A 12,892-nucleotide genomic window follows, 5' to 3' on the forward strand; every position below is an offset into this window, starting at 1 on the left:
TGTTTCTCTTGTTTCTTGAGGTAAGTTTGTATTGCTATGAACCTTCCTCTTAGCACTGCTTTGACTGAATCCCATAGGTTATGGGTTGTTGTATTTTCATTTTCATTTGTTTCAATGCATAGTTTTATTTCCTTTTTTATTTCTTCCATGATCTGTTGGTTATTCAGAAGCATGTTTTTAGCCTCCATATGTTTGTATTTTTAATAGTTTTTTTCCTTGTAGTTGACATCTAATTTTACTGCATTATGATCAGAAAAGATGCTTGAAATGATTTCAATTTTTTTGAATTTACGAAGGCTAGATTTATGGCCCCGGCTGTGATCTATCCTGGAGAATGTTCCACGTGCACTTGAGAAAAAGGTGAAATTCATTGTTTTGGGGTGAAATGCCCTATAGATATCAATTAGGTCTAACTGGTCCATTGTATCATTTAAAGCTTGTGTTTCCTTGTTAATTTCCTGTTTGGTTGATTTATTCATACATGTAAGTGGGGTATTAAAGTCTCCCACTATTACTGTGTTACTGTTAGTTTTCCCTTTCATACTTGTTAGCATTTGCCTTACATATTATGATGTTCCTATGATGGGTGCATATATATTTATAATTGTTATATCTTCTTCTTGGATGACCTTTTGATCACTATGTACTCTCTTTTCAGTCTTTATTTCAAAGTCTATTTTGTCTGATATGAGTATTGCTACTTCTGCTTTCTTTTGGTCTTTATTTGCATGAAATATCTTTTTCCAGCCCTTCACTTTCAGTCTGTCTGTGTCCCTTGTTTTGAGGTGGTTCTCTTGTAGACAGCGTATATCGGGGTCTTGATTTTGTATCCACTCAGCTAGTTGTTCTTATTTTAGAGACAAGAAAATGTCTTCTAGAGAAGAAACACATCACAGTTTCCAGTGAGAAAGCCTAAACCCAAATAGCTGACTCCTGGATCCTTCCTCATACTTCTTCCTTCAGCCCTGTTCTTCCACCAGCTCCAATTCCCAACCCACTTGTCCAAGTTCACTTGTAAAGCCATGTGGAGATAGCTCAGCAGTTCCCTGGTCTCTCATGAGATCATCACTGCCCCTGCCTCCAGTGTTTGTCAGATGTTCCCAAGCACAGCAGAAGGGCATCAGGGTGGGATTCTTCCTGTATCAGGCTGATTATCTTGAGAGACTGGGGCCCAAAGAGAAAATCTCCAATGTAGATTTAAAATTAAATGGCCCTGAAAAACTGCCCTGTGATTTTTGGAGTCTTAAGTCAGAACTATTTCAAAAGCAGGAAGGGGGTGTGATTTTGGCCAAAATGAGGTAAACCCATGTATCTTTCCCACTGATTAAACTTAAAACTCTGGACAAGGTAGCAAAAGAAACTACTTAAAGACTTTAAAAAGTAAATAACAGCAGAACCAATTACCAGATTGGAAAAGGACTAATCCCAGTGAACAATAAAACAATAAGAGCAAATTTTTCAAGGCGTTCTACATCCATCTCATGTTGACTTTCTCTAACCCAGTGTTAGATTCTAATCTAAAGTGTTTTTGAAATGGACTTGAGACCCATAAGTGAGGCAATGAATCAGTTTTGTCAATCAAGTGAATGTTGATCAGCATCACTTAAATAGAATAGAATACATCAGCAAATTCTGCAAAATCTTGGTTTGGAAAGCCACTGCACTGACTGGTAAAAGGGGTGGTCAACTACGCACATGTGGTAGGACACCTGTCATGCTGGGGGCGCCACAGAAGAGTCCCCCAGGAAGAAAGCAGGTTTCTCACCTGGTGAATGAAGGCTCCAAAGAAACACAGAGACTGCATAAAATACTAAGAGTCAGCTTTGGCATTTGAAATTTTCTTGTGGATGGAACAGACAGTTTCCTCAAATCCATTTATGTCTCATCCAAACATGTAGACTTCCTGGAGTTTTTATTAGAAATCACAAATATAACAGCAATAGTTTTTAAGTCTCCCTACTTTCACTAATAAGTAGTTCCAGTTTTCAATGAACTGTCAATTGTATAAATTGCCCAACTCTGCTCTGAAAGAGAAAGATGTTAGCTTTTCAAAGTTAGAAACCAAAATCAAGACAAGCCATTTTGGAACTCTCTGCATGTATAGTGCATGCATGCTAAGTTGCAACCCTATGGACAGTAGCCCAGCAGGCTCCTCTGTCCATGGGATTTTCCAGGCAAGAATATTGAAGCGGGTTGCCATTTCCTCCTCCAGGGGATCGTCCCAACCCAGGGATCAAACCCATGTTTCTTGCATATCCTGCATTGGCAGGCAGATTCTTTACCACTAGCACCACCTGGGAAGCCCCCTCCGTGTATAGAGTTATGTGCAGTTTAACAAACATTTATTGAGGGCCAACTCTACAAGTTGCCATGGAGGACAAAGATAAAATGAATATGATAAATTTTCTATTAAAAAGCATGTGGCTAAATTTCTCTGGGGAAAAAAAGGGGGGGTTATGCATGATTTCAATTCAAGTCAATTAAGAAAGACTTACTTTGATTTTAAATTTTTTTTTATGTGTATATGTAGATGAAGCTCAATGCAAAATTTAAGTGGGGAAAACTCCTAGAACCAAGTAGAATAATCCTGCTGAATAAACATGTATACAAACCAAAACACTTACTCAGTGTTACATTTAGAATTTTATTCATCAAAACATGCAGTGTTTTCACCTGGTGATGTCCAGGGTGCTTTCATTTTTGCTCATGTCAAATAGCCCAGGGGTTCAAGTAGGCTTCCCTGGTGGCTCAGATGGTAAAGAATTTGCCCAAAATGCAGGAGAACTGGGTTAGATCCCTGGGTAGGGAAGTCACCTGGAGGAGGAAATGGCAACCGACTCCAGTATTCTTGCCTGGAGAATCCTCATGGACAATACATGAGGTCACAGTCAGACATGATTGAGCAGCTAACACGTTCACTTTCAAGTAGAAAAGCACTTGGAGATTCTACTATCTCTGGCATTTCACTTTCTCATAAAGTGTAGTAGCCCATGGAGGCCACGCTGGCTTGCACCCTCAGAAGTTCCACGTGAGAGACTTGAACCGCCATCTTTTGGTTTAATGAAAAAATTACCCTGAATGACCAAAACAGTATAAGATAAGCTTGTGTCATTTAATATCCCTGAGTAGTGACTAAGCTAAAAGTGAAAAGAAGAAACACCCAACTCACTACTTTAAGGGTGATAGGCATTACTTAATTACAGGAATTTGATGATATTTCTACTGCAGGCTACCCGAAATTAATTCCAACCCCACATGTTACTAGTTTCATTATTCCTGGCAGTAGTTAACTCCTTTATGTCTTAATCCCAAATTCACAAGATCTTGTTATAAAGAGTAGCTGAGATAACCCATGTATAGCTCTTCACACAGGGTTTAACACACCTTAAGAGTTTATGAAGGTTACCCTTCAGTATAATTATTGGTAATACTATTCCATTGCCTGAAAGTTCTTGCTAGCTAGATACTATCTGGTTTCCTGAGGTAATACCATTATGTCAAAACATCTATATATATAATGTGGGGGAGGGGAAAACAGCCTACGTTTTAAACTTTTTTTAATGTTGGTTTTGTCATTTCTTTTGCTTAAACCCAGTGTTCAGGATGGCCTAATTTTAGAAGCAAATGAACTTAACATTTATTTTCATCACAATTAGAATGATTTGTTCTGCCCTTTCTGTAGGCAGAAACTTAAATCCAAACGAGGTTTTGAAGTGGAAAATAACATTCACAAGTAAGTACTGTCACAGCTTGTGCCAGATGCCACTGTTAGTTTTTAGTGCATTAATTTCAGCATCCTTGTATCCTAATACTAGTTGACACCACAAAGACTCAAGTGTATCAAATCTTGTTTCTTCTCACTTCTAGTCCCTCCCTGCACCATTTGTTCAGTTCCAGGGCCCACTCCCTGTTACCAGCAGGTTTATGAATTTATCTGCCTGCCTGTCTACACCCAAAACTAAATTCTCTCTTAGAAAGTGATTAGGTAGCCTCCTGTTCAGTATCAGATTTCAATTTCCTCACCAGAAAAGTGGACATAGTAATAGTGTCTTCTTAGCATAGAGCCTTTAAGAATTTTCCAGTTTGTTGTGATCCACACAGTCAAAGGCTTTGGCATAGTCAAAGGCTCTGGGAGTAGGTGATGGACAGGGAAGCCTGGCGTGCTGCAGATCATGGGGTCGCAAAGAGTCAGACATGACTGAGGGACTGAACTGAACTGAGGACAGAGTCTAGGGCTTCCCAGGTGGCGCTTGTGGTAAAGAACTCGCCTGCCGATGCAGGAGACATAAGAGTCGTGGGTTCGATCCCTGGTTTGGGAAGATCCCCTGGAGGAGGACATGGCAACCCACTCCAGGATTCCTGGCCGGAGAATCCCATGGACAAAGCAGCCTAGTGGCCTTACAGTTCATGGGGTCACACAGAGTCAGAAGTAACTGAAGCAACTTAGCATGTAGGCACAGCAGAGTCTAGCCCACAAGAAAGAGTTTAATGGTAATTTGTTGTTGTTCAGTCACTAAGTCGTATCTGACTCTGCGGTTCTGTGGACTACAGTCTGCCATGTTCCTCTGTCCATGGGATTTCCCAGGCTAGAATACTGGAGTGGGTTGCCATTTTCTTCTTCATTAATAGGAATTATTATTAGCTATCTTGAGTTTTATTATTATTATTATTATTAACAAGCTCCATCTTGACATTTTATGTTTTTTCTAAAAGACTATAATTAGACTCTGGCTTCTTATTTTCCCTTCTGGGGTTTCTGAAATCACCCAACTAGGCAGCTGTCCACTAAGCCTAAGCTTACAACTTGGCCCAAATTAGTCCTTAGAGGACTGAGACAAAGCCTTCTTTTACTTTTTATTCACTACAGAAGCTAGCACAAATGTTAATGAAGATTTTAAAATCTTCATCCAAAGTCACAGAATAATTTTTAAGAAGTTGCTTTTTTCTTTTCTTATGTATATTTTTAAAAATCATGATAAAACAATGTAGATTCTCCATTGGGAAAATAAAAGAGAGAGAAAGCATGAAAATCAGAGTCAATTAAAGAAGAAATGTAAAAGCTTTTGACCCTAGATTCAGGATGTATGTGAGGAGGAAAAAACCCTTAAACCGAGAAGGTTCCCAGGGTAATAATTTCCTTTTTGCTCAGTGACTCTGAAAGCACTGTAATTGTTACTTGGGAACAATTCACGACTTTAAGGTTTGTTTTGGAAATGTATAACAAATACAGACCAACAATTGATGCTTCCAAGTTCAAGTGAAAGAAGTTTTTGAATCTTTACCAATATTTACTCAAAATCTATGATATTGAGAAAATATTTGCTTTAATAATGCAGCTGCCCACTTAGAGTGTATAAGGAAGCCAAAATGTTTTTAAGTTAAGAGGTCCTTCTGCCAAAACCATTTAGAATCACAAACCTAGACTAACAGATTCTGAGGCCAGATCCTACTATTCTATGGCCACAGACACTTGGAACCCATGTCACACAAGGGAAAACCGGTAGACCATCCACAGTAAAGTTCAGCTCTTTGTGCTCCCCACCGTAGCTTCCTGCTGGCAGCCACTGTGTTATTCTGCCACTGTAGGGAGACCCAGCCGATTTGCAAAGTTACACAAATCAATCGTTTCCTTGCCAAGCATAGTGGTTAAGACATTAGGCCTCAGTGTATATCCTGGCTCGGGTATTTACTAGACCTGTGGCTTTAGATGAATTACCTCTCAGCAGATTTCACATATTTATTCACTCATTCAGTAAAAGTATTTGAACACCTACGACATGCCAGGCACTACATTAACATGGAGGGTACAATCAGTGGCATGTAAAAACAAGCATTGTATCTGAGGCAGACTCCGTAGCTGGGCTAACCAGTACCCACGGTCAACTCTCTCCACTGCTTCTGCTCCACGGTGAGCTGCATGGCTAAACTTAACTTCCTTGAGCCATTTCTTTCATCGGTAAAATAGCTGGGTTGGTCTATATTTCCTCTATGATCTGATCTAGTTCCATGATTATATCTGCCTGAACTCTGGGTGTTATTAGTCAAGTTTCTACCTTGTGTAAGCGCTAAACACAGCTAGGCCAGAGAGGGAAGATAAAACATGCTAGCAGGTGAGGGCCACGAAACCTGGGAGACACATCAGCTGTTGCCTTCATAGCATGTCCATGGATGAACCACAAGTGGTCTTGGCCCCAAATATCTCCCCTACCAAGGCACCCATGAGTGGTGGGGCCCAGAACCTGGGAGATCACAGCATGTCCTTCCCAACACCCAGCAATCATATACCAGTTTAAAAAAAAAAAGTTAAAACAAATATCAAGGGCCGAAAGAGATCACAACAGAGTGAGATGTCATCTGTCCTAAGGAAGGAAGAAGGGCAGGTCCATATAATTTGCCTAGTAATGAACTGCACATAATACTCAGAGCATGTTTGTGGTAAAGAAAATTTGCTACTGAAAGAGCAGATTTTGCTATTTGACTGTGGTTGTTTTGTATAATTTTGGTTATCCTCTTGTATTCTCTAAGCCTAGGTTACACCTGGGTGGTGGACCAGTTCTCTCTTTAAAAAAAAAAAAAAAAATATATATATATATATATATATATATATGTATGTATGTATGTATGTATTTGACTGTGCTACATTTTAGCCACAGCATGTGGGGTGTTTAGTTGCAGCATGCAAACTCTTAGTTGCAGCATGTGGGATCTGTTTTCTAGACCAAGGATCGAAGCCAGGCCCCCTGCACTGGGAATGCAAAGTCTCAGTCTCTGGCCCACCAGGGAAGTCCACATCCAGCTCCCTCTTGAAGGGTGCTGGAACTCCGGCTGTCATGCAGGGTAGAAAACAGACCCTGAAGAGGACCAGGAACCGCAGAGCAGACCTTAAGAGGCAAGAAGGACTTGCTCACTTGTTTTCCTTTTCTTGACCAATGCTTTGATGAGTAAACATAGCTAAAAACAGCCCTCCTAATAGAGGGAATTAAGAAAGTCTTTGAAATGGGATTTAGGAAGGAGGTTGTGCAGGCAGAATTGGACTAGGGGAAAAGGAACCATAATTTGCTCACATTATCCAGATTCGTATTGCTCTGGTTTTAGTTTCCTTTTCATTATTCCCTAGCTTTGGGGTAAATTTATACTTAACTGATTAGCCTCTTTTCTACTAAAGGGTATGATAAGAAGATAAAGGTGTGAAGAGAAGGCTTATTTCTCATTTAGGATTTTATCAGAGGAACAAAACAACTAGAAGGTATATAATCATAAGGGATTTGTTATAGGGATTTGACCGTAGGTAATTATAGGATCTGCTTAAGCAGTCTGGGTGAAGCTGTTGGCTCTGCATCTGGTGCTGGATCCTAAAGTAATCAGGGCAGGAAGTTAGGGAAGGAAGAGGGATGTGAATCAGAGAGAACAAAGACAAACCAGAATACACAGAGATAAACCAGAGCCCATATTTGTCTTCCTGCCTCTAACCCTGCCACGTTGATGATGCAGGGTCCTGCAGGAGAAGCCGGTGCCCTTCATCACAGATCTAAATGCGTACATGGTCCAAGAGTCAGAGAAGCTGCAGGAAGACCTGAGGGGAACTGAAGGGGCTGCAGGCTGGGCTGCACATCCAGCCAGCAGAAATGAGCCAGAAGATAAACAGTCACGCACATAAGCGACAGCCCCTGGTGCCTCTAGACTGACTTTCCAGACATAGAAAGGATATGGCTGCTTCTTCACCTTCCAAATCTCATGAAAACTGTCTTTTGTGACCTCTTAACTCAAGCATATGCAAGGAAGCAGTTTCTGGGAAATGTAATTCCAGCTTAGGTAGCCTGACAAAATACAAATCCACCAAAATTCTTGTTTCCACATTTGTACCTGATAATTAAATAAGGGGGAAGTTCTAAGGCCCTCATGATGGAAAAAGTTATCACCTAGTGATTCGAAGAGTACAGTCCAAGAGCTAGGGCAGCATGATCTAGCTGTCCGTACTGTACTAGAAATTCCACTCACAGTGCCAACTCACTAACATGTAGTATGGAAAGGAGTCTATCCTTATACAAGTGCATGAATCACAGATATTCTTCAGTATGAGCTGATAGAACCATCTCCTTAAATTTTCTTCTTCTTTCTCCTACATCCCTCCTTCACTGCCCGTATGCCTGTGAACTTCTGGGTCTGGGACTTCCTTCCCAGTTCACTACACCCAAAGAAAGGCTCTTACTCCACCAACCTACCCATGTACATTTAACATTCCTACCAATTTTGAAACTATATTTCATGTTTATGATAAAAGATACATTTTAAATAAATAAGAATGCTAAAATTAAGGATTAAGGGACTTTTGCTTCTGGTTAGAATGTAGAAAGTTTCCAATCACTACCCTCCACCAAACAAGAACAAGCTTAAAAAATGAAAGTAAATTATAGCAAAAACTATTAAAAGGTAGTATATGATTTGACACAAGATCAAAGTATCAAATCATAGCTGAAACAATCAAAAAGCTGAGTAATGAACATAAATGAACTAAAGCAAACTTAATAAATTAAATTCCAGAAAAAAAAAAAAATTAAATTCCAACAAGGAACTCTTTTTAAGAGAGGAAAGACACATGCCTGCTTTTATCCCTGGCAGAACAATGGCCTGTGGAATAAATCTGCCATTGTCAAGGGTATGGAAAAACCAGCCCTACTTTGAACACATGTGGGGTGATTTGTGTGGCTGGGCCATATAGCAGAGAAAGATCACAGGATGCTCACTGATTCGCAGATCCCAAGACATACCAACAAGAAAATACTGATTACTTGCTCTAAACATTTGAACCAAAAGTAAATTGAACTACTGAAAGCTCCTACAAGTCTAGAAATGCATTAATTACAGGTTAGATTGACTTTCTCTTTCTACACCTCCTTCCTCAACCCAGCAGCTCAAGGAAAGAACATACACTTTGCTGTGGATAAATTACTTACTTACACCTCTACTATTTTTTACACATGTTGGTCATGAGTAAAAGTATTTCAAGCTATGCAGAGGAGTAAAATGTAACCTAAATTCAACAGCAGAAACTCACCCAGAGATAATGTGATTTTGAAATTAACACAAAGTACTTTAAAATAACTGTGATACATTTGTTAAGAATATATGGAAAAGGTTAAAAATATGATACCTGTGTGGAATTTCACTAAAGAAATAAAAACTACAAAGAACAAAATGATAAGTCTACAAATGAAAACTACAAAATCAGAAATGAATTCATTCCATGAGATTAACAGAAGACTAGACAACTCATAAGAAAGTGAAACTGAAGATAAACGACTAGAAATTATTCAAACTGAAACAAAAAAAGGGACAATGACCAAAAATGAACAGAGCATCTGAAACCCATAGAACAACATTAAACAGTCTAACATATAAAGGAAATCAACACTGAATATTCATTGGAAGGACTGATGCTGAAGCTGAAGCTCCAATACTTTGGTCACCTGATGCAAAGAGAGGACTCATTGAAAAAGTCCCTGATGCTGAGAAAGATTGAAGGTGGGAGGAGAAGGAGATGACAAAGGACAAGATGGTTGGATGGCATCACTGACTCAATGGACATGAGTTTGAGCAAACTCTGGGAGATGATGAAGGACAAGGAAGCCTGGCATGCTGCAGTCTGTGGGGTAGCAAAGAGTCGGACACAACTGAGTAACTGAACAACAACAAATTTGAAATTAGTTACAGAAGAGGAGGAAATGAGAAAATGGGGTAAAAGAAAGACATGAGGAGAAAATATTTGAAAAATTTCTAAAGTTGGTGAGAGACTTTAAAGGCCTTATTCAAGAAATTCAGCAAACTCCAAGCAAAATAAACACAAAGAAAAAAATCTAGATGCATCATAATCAAAGTGCTGAACACCAAAGATGAAGAATCATACAAGCAAACAAATAAAAGAGATGTAACACATTGAGGGGAATAATATTGAAAATGAATCTGACATGTCATCAGAAAGTTTGAAAGCTTAAAGACAGTAAAAGAACATGTCAACCTAGAATTCTATACCCAGTAAAAATATCTTTCACACTAAATATAAACATACTAATATATTTGGACAAAGCTGAGATAATTTTTTTCCAGCAGGTGTGTGCTATAAAAACCATGAAAAGAAGTTCTTTAAGCTGACAGGAGACGATGCCAGATGAAAGCCCAGAACTACAGAAAGGAGAGACGAGCACTAGAAAAAAAGATAAATATGTGAGAAAAATAATTTTAATTTTTTTGCAAAGATGATTGTTTAAAGCAAAAATATTGGCAATGTATTATGTGTGTTTGGAGGAAAAAATATGGCAATAAGGGCATAAGTGTGGAAAGGGGGTAACTAGAATTGTACTGTTATATGTTACCTAAATCTTTATGAAGTAATGTATTATTCTTTGAATGTACATTGTGATTACACATGGATGCCTATCATAAACTCTGTAAAGCCACAGTTATTAAGACAAGAGTGGCATTGTCGTAGAACAGACAAAGAGCTTAATGGAATAGAATGACAGAGACTCCAAAAACAGAGCGACATATGAACGGTCGACTGATTTTCAAAAAAGGTGTCTGTGAAACTCAGTGGGAAATGAGCATCCTCACAAAGAACTGGAACAGTCCAGATATACATATGGGGAAGAAACCAAACCTAGACCCCTACTTCAGTCTATGTTTAAAAAATTAACCCAAGGTGAATTATAGATTTAAATACAAAACTCAGAGCCATAATGTCTCTAGGAAAAAAAATAGGAGAATAATGTCACTCCTAAGATTTCCTAGGATACCAGGAACATTAACCATAAAAGAAAAAATGATAACTTGGACTTCATAAAAATTAAAAGTTACTGCTTATCAGAAGACACTATTAAGCAAATGAATATGACAGATACAATCTGTGAGGTCATAACCACAATGTGACAAAGGACTTGTATTCAGAATTATAGAGAATTCCTACAAATCAATAAGAAAATACAAACAGCTCAAAAATAACAAAGCGTTTGAATAACACTTCAAAAGGAAGAGTTATGACAAGCAAGCAAATGCAGTTACTCAGCATCATTAGTCATCAGGGAAATACAAATTAAAGCCACAGCTTCATACCTACTGAATGGTTGATATCAGAAAGACCAGTGTTGAATTACTATTAAGGATATGAACAACCATTTTGGAAAACTGACAGTTTCTTCACCTGTACATAAACCTATCCTATAACCAAATAATTCCACTCGTAGGTGTTTACTCAAGAGAATCTATAACTATGTCCACAGGAAAAAAAAAACTTATTACTAGAGAATTAATAGGAGCCTTATTCTTAGTAGTTGAAAACTTGAAATAGGGGCTTCCCTGGTGGTCTTGTGGTTAAGAATCTGCCTTGCAATGCAGAGGATGTGGGTTTAATCCCTGGTCAGGAACCTAAGATCCCACATGCCACAGAGCAATTAAACCTGCACACCATAATTACTGAGCCTGAATGCTCCAGAGCCCACAGGTCACAACTAGAGAGAGTCCATGTGCCTCAACGAAAGATCCCACAAGGTGCTAAGATCTCAAGTGCTGCAACTAAGATTCGATGCAACCAAATTAATTAATTATTTTTAAAAGAACTGTTTGTCACCAAATTAAATCTTTTTCTCAAAAAACTTGAAATAATTAAACTGTCCATCAATAGGGAATGGAATACAATACAGGAATCAAAAGGAACAAACTACTGATAAATCAACAACACAGATGCATTTTATAAACATAATATTAAGTGAATGAAGCCAGACACAAAAGAATATATATTAATCCATAATTTCAGGTATAAGGAGTGCAAGGCCCATGGTAACTAACACATCTGTGGTAATAGAAATCAGACATGGTTGCCTGGAGCAGGAAGGATTGACTGGAAAGGACAAGAGATCATATTCTGGGGTGATGGAAATATATTCTAGATCTTAACTTGGATTGTGTTACATGGGTGTATACAGTTTTCAAAACTCATTAAACTATACACTTAGTATCTGTGCATTTTATTTTATTTTTAAAGAACAGATTCTCTTCGCCCTTTTAAAAGAAACATCTGAAAAAAAATTTTTTTAATAAAAAAGTAAAAAATAAATTAAAAAAACATCTGGCTCTGCTGGTCATTGTTGTGGCGCGCAGTCTCCTCATTGTGGCGCACGGGCTTTCCCTAGTTGCAGGACAGGCTCTAGTCACCCTGTGGCATGTGGGATCTGAGTTTCCAGACCAGGGACTGAGCCCACATCCCCTGCATTGAAGAATCCCCTGCAGATTCTTAACCACTGGACCACCTGGAAAGTCCCTATCTGTGCATTTTATTGTGTAAGTTATCTCAACAAAAAATGTAAATATTTGAAACTACATATTGAAACTATAAGGAGTTGCTGCAATAAATTTACCGCTGATCATTCTAACTCACCTGTACAATAGTAAGCAAGCATTCAGTTCTGAGCTTCCCCGAAACTAAGAAAATGTCTGTATTTTACCTGAGAGTAAAAGTTTTTGACATATAAAGGCTTGTTGGCTTCTCCAGTGGTTCAGTGGTAAAGAATCCGCTTGCACTTCAGGAGATACACAGGAGACATAGGTTTGATCCCTGGGTTGGGAAGATCCCCTGGAGAAGGAAATGGCAACCCACTCCAGTATTCTTGCCTGGAGAATTCCATGGACAAAGGAGCCTTCCTCCAATCTACTCCTGTAACTTACAATAGGAGATCTAAGAAAACAAATATAACAATGACTTCCTACTGTGTGTGTGCATGTTTAGTCACTCAGTTATGTCCGACTCTTTGCGACCCCATGGACTGTAGCCCACCAGGCTCCTCAGTCCATGGGATTTCCCAGGCAAGAATACTGGAGTGGGTAGCCATTCCCTTCTCCAGGG

The sequence above is a fragment of the Cervus elaphus genome, chromosome 5 (assembly GCF_910594005.1).
Source record: "Cervus elaphus chromosome 5, mCerEla1.1, whole genome shotgun sequence".
Taxonomy (NCBI): Eukaryota; Metazoa; Chordata; class Mammalia; order Artiodactyla; family Cervidae; genus Cervus; species Cervus elaphus.